The sequence below is a fragment of the Oryctolagus cuniculus genome, chromosome 14, assembly GCF_051225735.1.
Source record: "Oryctolagus cuniculus isolate XC-2025 breed Fujian yellow rabbit chromosome 14, ASM5122573v1, whole genome shotgun sequence".
Classification (NCBI taxonomy): Eukaryota; Metazoa; Chordata; class Mammalia; order Lagomorpha; family Leporidae; genus Oryctolagus; species Oryctolagus cuniculus.
Window position 1 is genome coordinate 29779595 of NC_142880.1, and position 21506 is coordinate 29801100.

Sequence of the window (21506 nt, forward strand, 5' to 3'; positions counted from 1 at the left end):
GCTGTTCAGCTTTCTTAAACTAGATCACAAGGACACTTCACCTACTGTGACCTCTCCCTAACCCCTTCCACCTGCCATTGCCCCATATGGCCTCTCTCGGCCTTAGCGGTCTTCTTTCGTTCCTTCCCATACACCTTGTTCCCCTCTGCATCGGGCAATGGGCATTCAGCATTTCCTCAGCCCCAGAGGGTCCTGTCTCCTCTGCCCCTTGCTTGGTTGTCTCCTGCACCATCCCTCATCCTCCCCACAGCCCTGTCCTGAATCGTACCTCCCCTCCACTGGCCTCACTGGGGCAAAATCTCTGGTGGCCTTCTGCCGTCAGCACTCCCAGTGGCTGATAAATGTCTGTTCATTGGGGAGTTGAAACCCTCATAAGGCTATAAATTCCTTGAGGGCAGAGACCACCTCTGGCTTTTCACCATTGCATCCATGCTCTCTAGCTTAGGGCAGGTACAAAGTAAGCACTCGTTAGCCACTTCGCCAATAAATGGTGCACACCAGAGATCAATCTCCCAGTTATTTTCCAAAAGAGGGGGACCTGAGACTCAGAAAGACAAACAGGCAAACAGGCTTGCTCAAAGCCCCAGGTTGCTGAACCAGAAGAGGTACTCTTGTCTCCAACTCTGAAGCTCATAGTTCCCATCCTGTTCTACCACATGGCCTTAAAGCTTGTGCAGGGGCCAAGAGGCAGGCTCCGATTTTATTGCCAGGACAAAAGGTGATTGAGAGGAGAGACAAAAGAAATTATTCATTGGCTCAGCTGAGCTGTCGAACGTAAGTGAGAAATTGAGAAATAGAAGACTGAAACTCCTAAGAAAACTGAAGAGTGGGTGGTGTTCCCATATTGACATATAGATGAGAGACAGATCTGGCTGATCAGTCTGAGATGTACACACACAGGCACACAGACAGCCCGGACACCTGGTCAGCACCTCATTAAGAGAAAGGGATTTTCAGTGCAAGAGGTGTGTTCTGGAAAGTACAACAGGGTCAGGCTTTGTTCAACTGGTGCTGAACTGTGAATTCTTCCTGGGGGCTTGAATAGGAGTAGTGGTGGAAAATAGGCCGGCTATTGATGTTTTAACACTGCACTTAATAAGTAATGTGTACACTATTGGGTATAAAAATGCCAAGTCTAAAAAAATATGGAAGGATTGGAAGCTGAAGAAATGGCTGGTGTCTGATGAAGTGATGGGGGTGGGGACGAGAGGGGCTCCCTGCTGGCACCACACCCTTCAGATCAGCCAGATCCCATCTTGGCCATGATCCGTCCTTTCAAGCAGTGCCAGTCACCAGGAGGAGGAGGAGGAGGAGGAGGTGTGAGCCCAGGGCCAAGGCCGAAGCACAAGGTTGATGAGCCACAAAGGGGAGGGCCGCCCGGGCCTAGGCAGAGACGGCACAGGCTCTTTTATATTTCCGCTGAAAGAAGCACAATGTTTTAACTCAAAACTGAAGGGCTATTTAGTTTCCCGACCAAAAGAAAGAGAGTCTCATATGTGGGATTCCACATAGCAGGGCTGCTTTTGAACTCCCCAGCCCTCAACATCTGCAGCCGTTTCCAGCGCCCCAGCATTGCCAACTTCGGCTGAAAGGGCTGGTATCTCCAGGCACACGTGGGCTCTGGCGGGCCCTGCTCGGGACAACAGGCTGCGGGAAGCCAAGTCAGCAGAGAGAGAAGGCCAGGCTGAGGGAGTCCCCACACGGCTTTCACCCTCCTTCGCCTCCCCACCCATGACACAGCGGCAGAACATAGGCATTTAATGTGCAGGCTGGACGTGAATTTCGCCTCTTGGGTAAAAATGCCTCCAGATGTAAATCAGGGTAATTAAATAACAGGAATTCAAAAAAAAAGTAAATAAACCTTCTCAAAGTGCTGTGGCTACTCTTACTTTCAGATTTCAGAGGAGTGATAATAAGAGGGTAATTCAAAAATTCTGTGAAAACTGGAGTTGCAAGATTAGTTTACTTTGCTGCAACAAAAATTGAAATCCACACTTGTTTTTTTTTTTTATAATGCATGTCTTCATACACTTTTTGAAGTTCCACTGTGTGAATGGAGTCCAACAATTTTTGCACAAAAATAAATGTATCTTTCAAATCCATTTCTCCATTAACTTTTTAGAATGTCATCTCTAAGGGTAATAAGTAACAGGTATCAAAAATAAATAAACATACTCAAGAGTACGAGGGGTGCTATTACTTTGTGATTTTAGGAAAGTGGTAATATACCTGTTAGTGCATTTTTGCACAGAGCAGACTGGATTAGTGGACACAGTACAGGCTTTGGAGTCATGCTGGGGTCTGAATCCCAGCTGGGGAACCAAGAAGTGGCTGACCCACCCTGAGTCTCCGCTTTCCTACTTTTCCTATATAAAGGGAGAATGTGGGGGTGGGTATTAATACAGCAGCAAAGATGTTGGTTGGGACTCCCCATCCCATGTCAGAGTGCCTGGGTTCAAGGCCCAGTTCCGCTTTCCATTCCAGCTTCAGCTAACGCACACCCTGAGAAGGCAGCAGGTGATGGCTCAAGTACTTGGGTCCCTGCCACCCACATGGGAGAACTAGATTGAGTTCCAGGCTCCTGGCTTCAGCTTGTCCCAGCCTTGGCTGTTGCAGGAATTTAGGAATGAACCTGTCTCTGCCTTTCAAATAAATGCAATAAATTAATATTATATTTAATTTTTTAAGGAAAAGAAGAACTGCAGCAACCTCTTTGGAGATTTTTGGAAGAGTTGGAGATATTGTGTGACAGCCTGGAATGTCCGAGGCACTCCTTAACTGGCAGTCACAACCAGTGAACAATGGAAGACAACAAGGCAAGTGTTTTTGCGGTGTTTTTCTTTGTTCGTGTTAACAATTGTGAATGAGATGGTGAAACTTCAGCAGGTGAAAAGTAGCTGAGCCCAAGTCCATTGAGTCGGCCCCTGAGAAACCTTGTAGTTCCTGGCCCTGACTGTCGGCATCCCCCCAGCACCCTTGCAGCAGGGAGGAAGCGCCACACCCTTCAATGTGCAGAAGGTATCCTGTGGTGTGATCCTAGCCTCAGCAAAGGTAAAATCCCCTGGGAGTTTCGGCATCACCTCAACTTCCTTTTGCCCTGTTGCTGCTTGCATTTACAACTAACTACTTGGTCAACTACGTTAGAAGGGAATCTATTTAGGTTAAGGCGCCAAAGCCTTTCACAGCAAAGTACTTACCTGGTCTTGGTGATTCTCTTCTCTGAAGAGGAGCTTCCAAAACTGCATCTCACTGGGGAGAGCTGCCACACAGCTCGGTTCCCCAGGAGACGATCATGGCAGCTCACAGGTGTCAGCCTTGAGCCCTTAGCAGCTAATGGGATGTAACAGTGGACAGTATTTAGGAAGCATCCAATTCCGAGGATGCTCTACACATCGTCGTGATTGTGTCGGAGAGCTGGCTGTCCTCTGCACTCAAACACTTACTCTTTAGGAACACCTGGTGGGAGCATCCTTTCTTAGACCGTGAACTAAGTGCCTTTGCTTATCCTTCACCCCCATCAGTTCCTAAGGCTGACCCGACTCCCAGCTCAACTGTTTCCTGTGGGTAGCAACCCGGACTAGACTAAGTTACTGGAATTAAGACTTATTCTGTGCATCTGCTCTCCCACAATATGGCGCTGGGAGAGGAGAAAACAGCTTCTACGCAGCTGCCTCTTGCCAACTTGAGTGATGACCTCCAGGAGCTGATGCTGCTCCTGATTGGAGGAGAGCAGCGTACTCGGCGTGTGGGCAGCCGAGTTGGGATTGGCGGAAGAGGACTATAAAGGAGGAGAGAGACGGCATGCACCAGGAACATCTAAGGGGAACATCTATCTGAAGGAACACCTGTGCAGCCCCCGAGAGAGCCGGCCGGCGGTGTGCCGCTCCCCTGCGGAAGTGGGGAAAGTGGCAGGGGGCCCGCCCCTCCACGGAGGTGGAGGGACGATAGCCAGCCCGGGAAGAACCAGCAGCAAACCCGGGAAAGGCCGAGCAGACAAAAGAACAGCGCAGGGTCCTGTGTCGTTCCTCCACGAAGAGGGGGAGCGACATAATGGTGCTGTGACTCGGATATGAAGCCTAGGCAGGGTTTAGTGTCGTTCCTCCAGGAAGAGGGGGAGCAACAGTTTCCTACAAGGGAAAGGCAACCATTCCAGCCCTCGGGGACATCCACTTCCTGTGAAGTCATCCAAAAGTATTTCTTGAATACCTGCTATGTCCCACAGCAGTCACGGCCATTCTCATTTGACATTTAATTACCCACTGCTTTGTAACACTTCCTCCGTCATTACTTAGTTCTAATTATCTACATGGTCACTGTATTCTTTGTCTGTTCATTAAGTTTTAAATGTGTGTTTATGTCCCATAATCCCAGAATAGTTCAGTATGATAAAGGAGAGCCCTACTAATGTGTTGAAGGAAAGAACCAGAGAACTTCAGGGAGCCATTGTTAATTTTGCACAGATAAATTGTGCATGCTTTTATCAACATGCTTTGCCCAGGTAAGGAAAAAGACTCAGAACTAAATACCTACCTGAGGGTACTTTAAAAAGTTAGTGCCAAAATAAATTGAGAAATAAACTAATTTGGTACAAGAAAATTTAGAATTCATGCAGGAGAAGCCTTTAAAAACTTCATAGGAGCCGGTACTGTGGCATAGCGAGTAAAGCCTCCCCCTGCAATGCCAGCATTGGGCAACAGTTCAGGTCCCTGCTGCTCCCCTTCCAATCCAGCTCTCTGCTGTGGCCTGGGAAAGCAGTGGAAGATGGCCCAAGTCCTTGGGCCCCTGCACCCACATGGGAGACCAGGAGGAAGGTCCAGGCTCCTGGCTTTGGATTGGAGGAGCTCCAGCCATTGTGGCCAATTGGGGGGTGAACTAGAGGATGGAAGGTGTGGGGAGCAACTCGGACTAGACTAAGTTACTGGAATTAAGACTTATTCTATGCATCTGCTCTCCCACAATATGGCGCTGAGAAGGGAATAAACAACTTCTACGCAGCTGCCTCTAGTTTGACCAGTAACCTGCAGGAGCTGATCCTGCTCCTGATTGGAGGAGAGCAGCGTACTCAGCATGTGGGTAGCAGAGTTGGGATTGGTGGAAGAGGACTATAAAGGAGGAGAGAGACAACATGCACCGGGAACATCTAAAGGGAACATCCAGATAACATCTGAGCAGCCCCCAAGAGAAGCGGCCGGCGGTGTGCCACTCCCCCGCGGAAGTGGGGAAAGTGGCAGGGGGAGCCGCCCTTCCACGGAGGTGGAAGGATTGGCAGCAAACCCGGGGAGGGCCGAGCAGACAAAAGAACAGTGCAGGGTCCTGTGTCGTTCCTCCGTGAAGAGGGGGAGTGACAGAAGGAAGACCTCTCTCTCTCTCTCTCTCTCTGCCTCTCCTTCTCTCTCTGTGTAACTCTGATCTTCAAATAAATAAATAAATCTTTAAAAAAAATCTTCATAAAAAATGCGTACCATGAAAACTCTATATGTGGATTTCCAAAACTTTTTACACCAAAATAAACTTATATTTTAATTCCTTTTCTGTGAGTTTTTTCAAGTGCCCTCATATTTGCCAATCCTCATTCTAACAGCAGTACTGATCCCATACCTTTCCCTCCCCTCAGCCAAGTAAGGTTGCATTTGTCCTGTATGCCAAGTTCCCTTCACTTGAGAAAAGTCCAAGCTCTATGAGTTCTCTCCACTCCTGCAGCTGTTTTAAGTAAAACATTTTAAAATATTTATCCTCTCCACTTATTATTCTGATTTAGCAAAAACTTTGTGTGCAACTTGCAGATACAGTTTGAGACGTCATATATGTTAATAACATTGGCATCTCTCCACCCAGACAAAGGGAAATTTGCCCCAGAGTGGCTATGGAACTAGCCACACAGACCCACCAGCAGGAGGCTTTGGTCTCATAAAGAACAGAATTTGTAAAAGAGCTTCATGTAAACATTTTCATATGCTGAGGAAGGTGAACCAAGAGCCAACTTGCCTCCTCCTCTCCTCAAAAAAAAAAAAAAAAAAAAGAGTTTATGGAAAAGGGAGTTGTTTATAGTCATTCAAAACTCCATATCCATAAAACAGGATAAGGAATGTCTCAGCACTGTAGATAAAAGTTATTTGGAGAGAGAAAACTCCCTTTAATCCAAGGAATGTATGCTGATTAGATGAGCAGGGTGAGACAGAGGTACAACACCTATTATTAATAATAATAAAATGACTTTGAACTTCTCCAACTCCTTTCATCTAGGAATTTCAATTTGCCTATTAAACCTCACTTTTACTTTATCACCTCCTATAAGGAAATAAGACTGTAACACTTAGAATTCCTCCATTCTCTTGTCTCTTTAAGTACTTTGTAATCATTCATTTGTTGTTCAAAGCTGCAACCTATTGAGTAAGTGCCTGTGGTTACCCCCTCTTATACAAGAAGGGAAACTGAGACAAAAACATCACAGGTTGCCAAGACCACACAGTAAGGCAATGCAGAGCCAGAATCAAGCCAGCTAATCCTTGATTCTAGTCTCTGGTGGAGGAACCAAATCCATCCATTTTCTCCACTTCTCTCCGGAAGAGCAGCTGTCTTCACACACAGGTGTGCGTATGTGTGTGTGTGTGTGTGTATGTGCACGTGTGTGAGTGTATGTGTGAAGGAGGAACACCAGGATTCTTAAAAGTCAACTCAGAAGACATGGAAGAATACTACATCTTCTCCATACTTTAATTCAGAAAGACTAAAAAAGACCCACATATGACCCATAATAGAACAGAGGCAGAAAAAGGGGAGATGGACAACCTAACATCCTGGTGCTTTTCCAGTGGCTCACCCCTAACTGTCACATCAGAGGATGCAAGGAGACAACTATATAGAACCTGTACTTCGTTGGTCTTATTTGATGTCATCTCAGATTGCCTTTGAGCTATTCTTCTCTCGCAGCCACAAGCATAAGGGAAGGGACTGGCAACGTCTTAAACATATTACATTTCTGATCCGTCCCTCACTTCTCAGTGACAGCTCCAGGGACAACCCATAAAACCCACTCATTGGATGTTAGTGAATAATTGCTTTGAATATCATATTTTAACATTCAAATACTATACTAAAAAAAAAAGGCAAACAAATACTGTATCAGGCGTTTGTGGTCGCTTGACCTTTCCCAAACCTAGAATGTTAGCTGTACTAAAATCCACAGCTCTGCTGCCTCTCTCCATTGGGAAAGTGAGGGGGAAAGACCGAACCCATAGAGAAGTATTTTATTTAACTTCAGAGGCCACTGAAGTATTTTATTTCCTTTGTGAACTTTCCAAATGCCTTCTGCCCTGGGCAACAAGCAAGGGGTGAGTTTAAGAAGTGGTGAAACCAAAAGTAGTTTGGCTGCTCCTGCCAAAACAAAAATCAACAATATGTCCAGCAGTTGAGATAAACATCCTCCAACTCACATCTTGTACACTAAAGCAGGGTCAGACCAGGCCAGGCCATGCCATTGTTCCCAACGGTAGTTACTGCAGGAGAAGCACAATTACTCAGGTCAAGAACCCTGGACCAGAGAGAGCTTCTTACCTTGCTTTGCATACCCCCAACACCTCAAAGTCAGATCACATACTTTGGCATAGTAATAAGGCCTGGTATAGAAAAGCAAAAATAAATAAGCCACTCTTTGATTATTAATCTAAAGCTTCAGGCAATGTGAGAACGAGATGGCTGGGAGTCCGTGCTGAACTGCACATTCCTCAGTGGAAACTTAGCACAGCTCACATATATTTCCATTAATTTAATTCATTAATAGAAGTACTATCATCAAAACATAGGTGGGGGACCCCTGTGTAGGCCCCTCAGGAGTATCTATGGATTTGATGAGAGAGAAATCAATTACAAGCCAACAAAGTAAAAGCAAAAAAGTGTTATTAAGGAAAGCACAACAGAGTGGCTGCTTTATAGACAGATCAGCCCTGTGTGTGGTTGGGGGGCTACATTTACGGGATCATGACGTGGGTGTTAATATCTGGGCAGAATATCCATCTGATTCCTGTGAAGAGGGTGATGGCTTCCAGGCATTGTGGATCCACCTCTTTTCTCTTCCGTGTATGGTCCCCTCTGCAGGTTGTCCCGGCACCTGTAAACCATCCCAGTGCCAGTGGAGTGATTTTCACTATGCTAATGTGTTCCAAGGAGGGTATAATGAGGTTCTAGGTCAGGTAGTGGTTAATCTGGATGCCAACTGAATTGAACCAATTCCTTTGTCTGAATGTTTGTTTGTTTTCCCTGCATCTCCCTGGAGGGTAGAGCTGGGGCTTGGCATATCCCATGTCAATAACGCTACCACTGATTTGAACACCGGGAACTTGTTCAATCAAGGACGAAGCCGATGAACGAGCAGATGAGAAGGCGATTTTAGCATAGTTTATTGGAAAAAGTGAAGAGACAGCAATTCCTGCACCTGATAAACCAGACAGGAGTCTCAATGAAGGCCTGAGAGCCCCGTCTGCATTCAGATTGGGGTTTTTATGGACACGATTATGGGTGCCCCATTTCTTCTCCCCTTCTCCCTCTTCTGGGAAAGTCTGGGTAGGGGATTTTGGGATGTGGAATTCCCCTAAACAAATCCCTCCAGACTATACAGCCATCAGAGTTCTTATGTACTGGAGAAGCAAAAGCCTCCATCTGTCCAGTAGGGCTCTCAGTTCAGTGAATTCCTTTTGATTAAGGACAGGCCAGGACACCTTGGGCTGGGGAAAACAAACAAGAGGACTTGTGTCCTCATTCCATTGCACATAAATTTGTTTTCTTTACAAATTCTCATTTTCTTCAGCCCTTCTTACACACAGGCTAATATCTACTTAGCTGCCCAAACAATAGGAGCCTCTGCTTTCTGTAGAGTTGATACATTTCCACTCCTCCTTTAGCCTACCCTGAGAGACAGCAGCCACCAGGGGAAGAAAGTCTCTTACTTTCCCAGAAACATCGTCAGCTTTGCCAATATCAAGGCATCATTCCCACCCAGAAAAGCTGAGAAAAACACCAGTTTCAGACCTCAGAGCATACTGAAAGGAGACTCACAGTGGTCAAGTAGTAGAAATAGGAAATTATTTTACACTTTGAATTAAATGTCCTTGAAGCCCTTAAAATACACACACACACACACACATACACACACACACCCTTCTTTCAAAGCCATGTTAAAAGTCCTCTTAAGGAAATATAATTTGGCAAATGACCACCTCGTAGAAATTTACACCACTGGTAAAAGTTATTTACTGGATGCACAACAGCTAAACTGCAAGTTCATGGGAAAAGCAGACTCTTGCAATCTCCACATCTCAATAAAAGCTTAGAAGGCAGTGGCCTACAGGCTTGGCTTTAAAACTGCTAAGTTGGCTTGGAACAGCTCTTTTTTTTTACAAGTCTTCATTCAAAAACAAAAATGAGACCCAACTGTCCCTTGCAATTACATTTCAGTGGCTCAAACTGGGAATTGGAGCTTTTTTTTTCTAACTGATTAATAGCACTCCCACTTAAATGGTCCCAGTCAGCCTCCGCCATCATTAACACCCCATTAAGATGGATGAGAAGGACTTCAAACCTTTTGTCTCAGTCGGCTGGGCTTGTGGCCTTCACAAAACGGGGAGGCACTGATTTAGGGGAGGAAGATTATCTGAACAACCAGACAGGCGAAAACTTCCTTGAAATACAAATTTTCAAAATCCTCTCTGACACCTTATTTTTTGGAAACCCTCTTCCACTATCACCGTAAGGACACTAAGCTGAAAGACTACCCGACCGGGAGGGATGCATGGACTTGGCCCTGTTCCTCAGGAATGTGTACAGAGCTTCAGGGTCCCACACTCCTTTTCCCCTTACTCCAAACCTGTGATTATCATCGGGAAACTTCTGTGTCTAAGTGAAAAGTAGCGGGGGCATGAATATCTAGTTACCTTGGAGGAAGAATGTGTGGGCGGAAACCCAGGCGTGACAATCAAAACACTGGCTCCATTTCTCGCAAATGGTAGCAAAGACCCAAAATATTTGGAAAAAGCAAGTAAAGTTCACTGTTTTTGTTTAAAGGGAAAAGGAAAGACCTATAAGGGGTTTTTTGCAAATTTTGTTTTAATTTATTTTTTAAGGAATACAAATTTCCTAAGTACAACTTTAGAAATACAGTGATTCTTCCCACCATACCCCCCCCACCTGCACTCCCACCCCTCCTCCTGCTCCCTCTCCACTTGCCAGTCCCATTCTCCATTAAGATTGAGAGTAGGGTGCCGACCGCTGGATGTAATTTCTCCTCAAAAAACATTCCCTCGGGAGCAATCTCTGTGGTGACGGTGCTGAATCTGTAACAAAACCACTTGTTCACAAACTCGCGAAACATGGCACTTCACTGTTTCCACGTGAAATTCATGTAGCATGAGCACCCTCCCGTTAGAACCAGCCTGTGGCAGGCGCCGCAGCTCACTAGGCTAATCCTCTGCCTTGCAGCACCAGCACACCGGGTTCTAGTCCCGGTCGGGGCGCCGGATTCTGTCCCGGTTGCCCCTCTTCCAGGCCAGCTCTTTGCTGTGGCCAGGGAGTGCAGTGGAGGATGGCCCAAGTCCTTGGGCCCTGCACCCCATGGGAGACCAGGATAAGCACCTGACTCCTGCCATCGGATCAGCGCGGTGCGCCAGCCGCAGTGCACCTGCCGTGGTGGCCATTGGAGGGTGAACCAACGGCAAAAGGAAGACCTTTCTCTCTGTCTCTCTCTCTCACTGTACACTCTGCCTGTCAAAAAAAAAAGTTATTCATAACTATTGCCTTTAAATTATTATCTTCCATTCAAGTAGGTATCTTTAAAATAATACAGCAACATAAAATTTTTTTAATTTATTTGAGAAGTGTAGTTATAGACAAGGAGAGGGAGAGACAGAGAAGTCTTCCATATACTAGTTCATTCCCCCAAATGGCCGCAATAGCAGGAACTGCGCCGATCCAAAGCCAGGAGCCAGGAGCTTCTTCTGGGTCTCCCACAGGGATGCAGGGGCCCAAAGACTTGGGTTACCTTTTATTGCTTTCCAAAGCCATAGCAGAGAGCTGGATCAGAAGAGGAGCAGCTGGGACTAGAACCAGCACCCATATAGGATGCCCATGCTTTAGGCCAGGGCTTTAACCCGCTGTGACACAGTGCCAACCACACAAAATTTTTAACGTAACAACAATGGCCCTATCTTTTTTGAAAGATTTATCTATTTATTTATTTATTTGAAAGAGTTACAGAGACAGAGGAACACACACACACACAGATCTTTCATTCACTGGTTCACTACCCAAATGGTTGCAATGGCCAGGGCTGGGGCCTCCCAAAGCCAGACATCAGGAACTTGGGCCGTGCTCCACTGCTTTCCAAGTTGCATTAGTAGGCAGCTGCATTGGAAGTGGAGCATCCAGAACTCAAACCAGCGCCCATATAGGGCAACAGTTTAACCCACTATGTCACAACACCAGCCCTGATGGGTCTATCTTAACCCTTAACACAGTCACATCAAAGCCCAAAACCCAGTCTGGCATTGTGGTGTACTGAGTAAAGCCGCCACCTGCAATATCAGCATCCCTTATGGGCACCAGTTTGTGACCTGCTGTTCTACTTCCAATCTAGCTCCTTACTAATGTGCCTTGGAAGGCAGCAGATGATGGACCAAGTCCTTAGGCACCTGCACCCACATGGAAGATCCAGAAGAATCTCCAGACCCCTGGCTTCAGTCTGACCTGGCCCCAGCCATTATGGCCATTTAGAGAGTGAACAATCTCTCTCTCTATATATATATATATAGCCATTTGGAGATGATGAACAAGTCTTTCAAATAAGAAAACAAATGTTAAAAACAAAACCTTCAGAATCCATGTGGATCTCACGCTTTTCTCATGCAGATACACACACACACACACACACACGCACGCACCTGTTTTGACCTTGTCATACTTTTGCATGTTATAGGCAAGGTCTTTCTCCAGGAGCCTGTGTAGCAATGAACCGCCAGCACTCTGACAAGTGCTTTATACCCAATTTTTACTGAAGGAAAAAAGAAAAGCATTCTTCCTTCTAGCTATCTCAAGTTCCCAAAAGTTTCCCAAAAATCTTAAGTATTTATCCCACCCTAGAAATTATAAAGTTCACCATTTTCTCTCTTTCCTTTGTTATATTTGAAGGATCATCTGCTTCTATCAGAGAACAATCTCTCTGCTGGTTACCCATCCCCCTTATCCCTGCTAGGACTTCACACTGCTTACTACATCCTTTCTCTCTTCCTTTCTCTCTATAGATCCTTCCCAGCTGTTACCCAATCATACTCCAGTTTTGCATAGGTTAAAAACTCTTCTTTGATCCTGTTCTACAAACTACTATGTGTTTGTGTTCCCTTCAAATTCATATGTTGACACCCTCAGACCCAGTGGAATTGGAAGGAGGATTTGGGGACTTCCCAGCTAGTTAGGTCAGGAAGGCGGAACTCCCCACTCCCAGCGGTATAGTGTCCTTGTGGAGACAGAAGGAGACTGGAGCTCTCTCTCACCCCACATGAGGATGCAATGAGAGGAGGGCCACTTGCAAACCAGGAAGAGCGCCCTCCCCAGGCCCCAGATGTGGTGATGTCCTGGTCTTAGAGTTCACAGCTTCCAACACTGTGAGAAATGGATGTATGTCAATATATGATGCTCTGTGAACTCAGACAGCCTGAACTCAGATTCCATATCTGCCCCACTTCTGTTTCGTTTTGTTTTTCTGAAAGACAGAGAAATAGAGAGTAGGGACAGAGACAGACAGACACACAGACAGAGATCTTCCATCTGGTTGTTCAATCTCCAAATGCCCACATCAGCCAGGGCTTGACCAGGACCCCAGAATTCCCATGGATATCCCATGGATGACAAGGACCCAAGTACTTGAACCATCATCACTACCTCCCAAAATGTGCATCAACAGGAAGCTGAAATTGGAAGCATTGTCCAGACTTGAAGCCAGGCGCTTCCATACAAGACGTGGGCATCCCAAATGGCATCTTAACCACTACAGCAAATGCCTGCCCCCAACTGTTAGTGCATTTCTCCGCTCCAATTCACAAGAAAATTTTTCAAAAGGAATTCTCACATTCCTGTCCCTCATTCATTTCTCTCCCTCACTCCCCTAATTGTTTCCTGTCCCTACTACCGCATCACAATCATTGTTATCACAACCGTTACCAACGAGCTCCATATTACTGGTTCTCTGACTTCATCTGAATCAGGTTCTCAGTGGCTTATCATGTGTTATCTCTTTCCCAGAGCCTGAAACACATGGCCTGCTCTCCCCTCCAGAGGTTTTCCTCCTACCACTCCTACTGGTTCCTAGGCATAGACTGAACTTGAGTTTCAGAATTCTCCAGGGCTTGGTCCTGTGTCCCTTCATTACCTTCTAACAGGATAGACAATACCATGAGATGAGCCAGGAAAGCCATCCTTAAGAAACAGATGGCTCTGTTCTGCTCCATGCCCTTTGCCTGGGGAGTCAGCAGAGCAGGATGGCTTAGTGGGCTGCCAGAAAATCTGCAGACTGGGCTATTGAGAAGCGGACACGAGCAGCAGTGCTGAAAGCAACCAGAAATTGAGGCATGCAATATGTCCACTGGATGACATGGAGATTATTAATGATGATAGAGAGAACCAGGTAGTTAGACTGAAGGGGACTGAAGCCAGCTGGGAGTGGATTAAGTGGTAAAGGAGCAGAAACAGGAGAGCAGATGACTGATAGTTGACTAGGTAGTAATATGCCTTAATATCCTGCAGTATGATTTCTACGTCTACGAACGTTCATTCAAATCAGACTGCAATGGGAAGTTAGTTAGCACTCAGGGGAACTTAATTAGAAATCCAGACTTCAAAGTCACTAAGGCAAATGTTTCAGTTATTCTCAACCTACCCAGATAGCTAGCCAACTGGCATAGAGGATGTTAGAAATAAGTTTTCTTTTGTGCAAGGACTATGATATTTAGAGAACAAAAGAGATCATAAGGATTGAACCATTCCTGCCTGAAAGACATCAGAGATCCAGCAAACATCGCAGCCCAATGCCTTCTAACTAGAGCCTGGGTCTCCAGCTCCTGTACCCTTCCCATGTGTTGCAGTCCAATGTGTGCTCCTAGAGGGTCTTTCATCAAGCACCCAAGTCAACATGCAAGGACTCAGTTCACTGTATAGGAACTGGTTCTGTGGATTTTGGACCTCTTTTCTAGTAAATATCAGAAAAAGTAGCAGATTGGAAACAGACTTGGCATTCATTGTAACACATACCACCTAGAAGTAAGACTATAAGGTGGAGCCACCAGCCTTGTCTGTCTGTAGGATCAGAACTTAAACCACGTGGATCAAAATTGCCTGACCACAGTTGACCTGTGACTTTGGCTTGAGGTCATCAGATGTAATTCCCTAGAGAAGTGCAGTTATAAAAGGAAAGAGAAAGAGAGGCAGCTGATGGAGAGAGGGAGCTTGAATCAAGAAAACGACTTTTATGTTTATTTGTTGTGTTTGAAATGGAAGAAGAGGCAGAGAAAGTGAAAAATGAAAAAGATAAGCAAAGGTGAGTGGTATCTAAGAAACAGAGGAAGAAGAGAGTTCAACAAAAGCAGTGAGCAGCCTTAGAAATAGCAGGCTCCCTCTCATGATAAACACAGGTGGGTAGCTTTCTAGGTGTTATTGTGGGAACTTGAAGACTTTATCTGCTTCCCCTAGTAGTGAAATCATCCTCTGAGGTTAAGTGGACTGGTAGAAAATCCACTGATTTCAAATTCTCCAGACATAAAGTAGGTCAATGACACTCAAGTTTCATGTTTAGAGTTGCTGGTGCTAGATATTCTGAAGAAATCAGAACTATGCTTGCACTAAGAACACACAGGTAAATGACTAAAAGTCTGTGAACTCACAGTGGAAATTTCATTTGCTTTTTGCCACAGTTGCCTTATTTCCAGGGCTCCAATTGGAGAAGTCTTTGAACCAATTCATTTGGGAACTGGATCAGTGCCTTGTAAGAGGGAGCTACAAGTCCATCACCCAGTAAAGAGCCCTGTGAAGGGTGTAGCCACACCTGCAGCCACACGCTGATGTCCAGAGGGGAGGGAGGAGCATGTTCACAAGGGCATTGAAAACCAACATGTGAAATCAGTATCTTTTAGATGCCAGTCATATGGGAAAGTACCTGCTATAAATTGCTAGAGAGCAAATTTTTTTAGTTTTTAGACCTACTACTATTTTTTTTGCATGAAATGGAAATAGTGCTTAGCATTAAAAATATGTTGTCTGTTTCCATAACCTATTCTATATGAAACTCCAAAAAATCAGCATTTGACAGAATGATTCTCTGCAAAATGGACCGGTTAGAAAATACATGAATTATCCATACAACGGTTCAGGATTGGGGTACTCCAGAGATATAGAAAGCTGGAGTAATTTACCTTGACTCTAAAGCCCTGTGGAGTGCTTGGGGTGTCTTCCACATGGCAGGAGAGATGGGGGAGAGCTGGCAAAGGGAGTTTAAGTGATTGAGACAGAGCAATTTTGTTGCAGGAGTCCGCAGTGTGTAGGTCTCAGCTTGCTCCTCTATGCCTTGCTGAGAGACAGAGCTGTTGGAAGAGAATCAAGGCATGAAACTTTTGCTGCTCCAGTTTAAAGCTTATGAAAGCAAATGATCTCCAGGGCACTAATCCTTCACCTTGGTAAACATGCAACAAATCTACAGGAAAGCAAAGCCCAAAGACATCCCGTCTCTCCTGCGCTAACGCAGGTACCTCTGGGCTCCAGAACGACTAATAGGCATCTCAGGAGTCGCCACAGGAGGAGAAACGTCCTAAGAAAACAAAACAGGCAGAAGTTTAAGGATTAAAAAAAAAAATCGCAAACTCCCATCAAGCTCAAAGTTGCTCTGACTGCAAGCCTGGTGCTATTCCTCCTTGTCATCCCTTTGCAGATAAGGAGAGCTGCACAGAAATCAACACGGGTTGCTAATAGTCATTTTGCTTTATTTTTAAGCTCACAACAGGGTGTCAGGTTTTGTGTTGTCTTACTTTTTAATCAGCCCGGGTTTTCTCCCATTCACTGGCACAGACCTGCTCGGCAACGTGCTATGTCAGCCTTGGAGAGCCAATCTATTACTCTCGAGCAGGAGTTGTTTTCTCCCTGTAGACTGGCTTACCAATTTTAATTATTGATTGGAAATGGTTTGTGATGGGTAAAGATGCACACTGGAGGGAGGGATGGAAACATACACACACACCCCCAAGCCTAAAAGTCTTTCCCCCAACCCGGGTTAGACATTTTTTTTTTTTTTTTTGACAGGCAGACTGGACAGTGAGAGAGAGAGACAGAGAGAAAGGTCTTCCTTTTCCATTGGTTCACCCCAAATGACCGCTGAGGCTGGCGCGCCAGGAGCCAGGTACTTCTCCTGGTCTCCCATGGGGTGCAGGGCCCAGGGACTTGGGCCATCCTCCACTGCACTCCCGGGCCACAGCAGAGAGCTGGACTGGAAGAGGAGAAGCCAGGACAGAATCCGGCGCCCCTACCAGGACTAGAACCCAGTTTGCTGGCGCTGCAGGCGGAGGATTAGCCTAGTGAGCTGCAGCGCCGGCCCAGACATTTTGTTTTAAATATGGCTGTGAATTGACAGTGTATTCGAGGACATTTTGGCAAACTGCACCAGTACTCTCATCTCCGGAAACCCAATATCAGGTCAAACTAGAGGTGTCACTGGATCTTTATCAGCAAACAGGAGCATGAAAAATAGCATTTGATATACAGTCCCTAGGGAAAGTGGTAAGGCAGCCTGGCACCAAGTCACAGGCAAACTCCAATTACGGATGTTATACCAAGATTTTAATCAACAAAGCCATGACTTGTTCCCACCTGGGACATATCGTTTGGTGAAATATCTGTGCTGGCTTGAAACACCCAGGCTCTGGGCAGTGTGGGAAGGAGAGGCAGGGAGGTGGAAGGAGTCGCTGTACACTCACACCTGACATCTTCACAGCAAATAAGAAATTTTCTGTGGAATGAACATGTCAGGATGGGATCTGGCTGAGCGTTCAGATGCCTGCGTCTCCCATCAGAGTGCCCGGGTTCGAGTCCAGCTCTATTCCTGAATGCACACCCGGGGAGGCAGCCATGATGGCTCAAGTACTTGGGTCCCTGCCACCCACAAGGGAGACCTGGATTGAGTTTCAGACTCTCGGCTTCAACCTGGCCCAGCCTTGGCTGATTCAGGCATTTGAGAAGTAAACCAGCAGACAGACCATCTTTGTGTGTCTGTCTCTCTGCCTTTCCAATAAATCAATAAATATGAAAAATCAATAAATATATAAATATGGAGAAAAAAACTCTATAGTGTTGCAAAAGGCTTCCCTACCAGAACCATCGTATTCTCTCCCAATCCCTCTCACTACTTATTTATCTAAGGAACACTGATAACAGGTTAGAATGCAGCATTTTCAAATATTTGCCTTAGTCTTTCTGAACTTCCTGTGACTTCCCTGCACCCCATCGGGCAGAGGCAACCCATCACCTTGAGAAGAAAAGTCAATTTTGGATATTTGCTCTTAATTTCTAAAACAGTCTCTAGAGAATCCAAAGAGAGGGCCTCGGGAAGTAAATGATCAAGTTCAAGGGACAAAAATAGACCGGCTGGAAGGACAGCGGAATGGGCAACCAGAATCCGTGCAGGAGAAAGGCTGAGGCTTAGGACCGATGCATCTGAGGCCCAGGCAGGAGGAGGCACGTTTGGCTGCAGAGTGAGACCAGCGCTGGGCCCCCTGCAAAGACAAAGGTCCCCCTCTCAGGACCCTAAAAGGCAGCCATGGTGGGCAGGAGGACCCCAGGAAACGTTCTTGGTGGCTCTGGGGAGTGAGGGTCTCCACTCCAGGGGCCTGGAAGCCCACAAGGCCCCCAGTCCTCCACAGAAGGACCCCTCCCTGACCGTGCCTGGAACTTTCTAAGCTCCTGAGTAACACTGCTGCCGTGAACTATGCGCCTCACTCTTTGCATAAACCCCCAAATGAGCACAAGCTCCTGAAACAGAAAACAGGGCCAGTGGGCAGTTAGCAGGCTTGGGAGACTGGAGAGAAGCCTCGGGGACAGCTGCTGTGGTCTCCCAGCCTGTGCGTCAGCACCTGGCTACGTGGCATTCCTTGCCTAGGCCACACAGTGACAACTTTCCAGAGAGAATAAATCGATCTCCGTGATGAAGCATGAGAACTCACCAGCAGCCGTACGAACAATGAGGAGAAGCCCCTAAACCAAATCCTTGATTCCACCGCGTCTTCAACGATTAACAGAATTCCAGGGGCTGCCGCCTGCAGTGCCAGCAGCCCATATGGGCACCGGTTCGAGTCCTGGCTGCTGCACTTCTGCTCCAGTTATCTTCTATGGGCTGGGAAAGCAGTAAAAGATGGCCCAAGTGCTTGGGCCCCTGCATGCGTGCAGGAGACCTGGAAAAAGCTCCTGGCTCCTGGCTTCAGATCGGCACAGCTCCAGCTGTTGCAGCCACCTGGGGAGTGAACCAGTGGATGAAAGACCCTCCCCCCTTTATCTGCCTCTGCCTCTCTGTAACTCTGCCTTTCAAATAAATAAATAATTAAAAAAAAAAAAAGAATTCCACCATGGGGGCAGGTTAAGTTTCTTATTGCTGCTGTATAAAATTACCACAAGTTCAGTGGCTTAGAACAACACAGGTTACTGGCTTATAGTTGTGGAGGTCAGAAGCCTGGGCTGGGTTTTGCCAAGCTCCAGGCAAGTGGGCAAAGCAGCCTTCCTTCCATAGGCTCTAAGGGAGAATCGGTTCCGAGCTTCTAAGGCTGTAGCTTACTTGGTCAACTGCTCCCTTCTAGCAATGACATCACTTTTACTTCTGCTTCCATCCGACATCACCTTCTCCTGACCATGACCTTCCCTCCTGTAAGGACCCTGGTGATTACATTAGTCCTGACTAGATAATCCGGGATACTCTCTCTACCTCCAGATGGCTACCTGAGGAGCCAGCGTGGTGGTGCAGAGGGTTAAGCTGCTGTTTGAGATACTGGTATCCCATATCAGAGCGCTGGTTCCAGTCCCAGCTGCTCTTCTTTGGATCCAGCTCCTTGCTAATGAACCTATGAAAGCAATGGATGCTGGCCAAGCACTTGAGCTGCTGCCATCTACATCAGAAATCAGGATGGAGTTCCAGAATCCTGGCTCATCCTGGCCCAGCCCAGTCTATTGCAGCCATTTAGAGAGCAAGCCAGTAGATGAAGGATCTCTTTGTCTCTAAATTTTTCTGTCTCTCCTTTTCCCTCTGCCTCTCAAATAAATAAAATAAATCTTTTTTTAAAAAAGATTGTTAGCTGAGTCAATGTGTAAAGACCCTTTTGGCCATTGAAGTAACAAATTCATAGATTTCAGGTATTAGGACACAGGCATCTTTGGGGGTTTGGGGCAGTGCTGTGCCTAACATAGGATAGTTACAGCAAATGCACTGTCCGAGATAGAGCTAAGATGGCACAAGGGACAGTTGATGTGAGCGATAAATTGACAAGCCCAAAACAAAGGGCCAGGGCAGAAGGGAGGAGAGAGGCTCAATGAGGCAGGTGGAAACTAGGTTGGAAAGAGCTTTGTATTCTAGTTGGAGGAGCTGGGTTTTACAAGGAAAGCAGCAAGGAGCCCATTCGTGAATTTTAAACAGGAGCCTCACATCATCCCAGTTGCTTCCTACAAAAGTTGCCCTGGTTCAAGTCGAGTGCAAAACACAAAAGCCCAAGCAAGCTGTGAGGCTTTGCAGGGAGGGAGGCAAAGGGAGGATGGTTTTTATGACCCTGGAAAAAAGCGATCAGAGCCTGAGTTGTGGCCACAGACATAAAGAGGAGGGGCAGATTCCAGAGAAACCGCAGGTGCCTGGTGACTGGATCCAAGGCTGGAGCAAGAAAAGGAGACAGTCAAGCGGAGAGCAGGTGTTTGTCTCATACCTGGTCCTACCTGTCTCAGTTTCTTCCACAGAGGGCAAGAAGGATGGAAGGTAGATCAGGTTTCTGGATAGACATGGATATTATAATAAATTTAACTTCAATCCCAATAATCTGCTTCTCCACTCCTGACTCTCAAATATCAAGAGTTGCTTGTATGACGACGCCCAATAGTTACAATTATTAAAACGCCCAATAATCTCCCAATTCAAAGGACTACGTGTTTGTGTATTACATTGTCTTCAACCAGTCTGGCTTTTTTTTTTTTTTAACTTCTTCAGATGGTTCATTACCGTGGTGGATTCACATGAGTTGGGGTTGGTGTGATGGATCTTGGTTTTTTTCTAGGATTCTTCACTTTGAGATGTAGGCATTTGCTCTCCAAAACATCCAGGGGTGTTGCTTGATGCAAATCACAGCTTAGCCCCACCCCAGGAATTGCCCTGGACTGAAGGGAACCTCCTCACACGAGGTTACATCCTCTCCCCAGAGGCAACCCACAGCTCATGACGGGTGCAAGCAGGAGGGAATGGTGCAGCCCCCAAGCCTCTGTTAGAGACATCTCTTCAGGGCCATACTGGCCTCACAATTCCTTAGTGCAACTGAGTCACAGTTCAAATGCTCCTGCTGCCATCTCTAATTTCCGCACCATCCCCTGAGGAGATGAAACACCCAAGACCACTGCACCAGCCCTATGGCTGTGTGAGGGGTTGGGTGCATCCTCATGACCTACTGCAAGAAGAGAAAGGCATGATGCTTTAGCTTGGCATGTAGGTACAACCCCCTCCCCAGGTGGCTGCTGCACTTGTCCCATGGTCTTGAAGTACATCAGTGAGCAAATCCTCCAGTGGAGTTGCCAGCCATGCTTCCTGGTCATCCAGTCTGTCTGGAAAAGGAAACAGCCTAAGGGAAGGATATTACAGGCAAATGGCTTGGCTGGGTGGTCAGTAGCTTGGACAGAGAAAGAGTAAAAGATTGGGACAGTGAGGCAAAGAGGTCATGCTTATGGGCAGAAGCACAATGTCTGAGCATCTATGAATACCCCCTGGATATCACCTATCCCAGGGCACTAATTAGCAATATAGCCAAGATGTCTGGGACAGCCTACATGATCAGCCATCCCAATGCTAGAGCAACAGTCTGCACCAACAGAGAGGCTATATTGATAGGGAGGAGGGACATGCTTGTCCAAACATTACAGGTTCCCTACTCAGGAAGGTTTACCTGGTTCACCTGCTTCTGAATGGGTCTACTAGCAGCAATAAAGACCAAAGCTCAGCCCCTACTATGGAGAGATGGGAACTCAATTATGGTGAATTCCACCTATGCCAGAAGAGACAGTGCAATAAAGTTAGGGTCCTATGCAATACCTACCACCTTGATGGATGGTTCCATTCCAAGAGCTCAGTGTTGGTCTCTTGTGGTGGCAAGCCATCGGGCCTGGAATTGACTGAGGGGAGAGAGCCAGAGGCTTACTTTCCTTGAAGCTGCTGCCAGTCACTTAAAGCTTCTTGAACCAAGTGACCAGCTGGG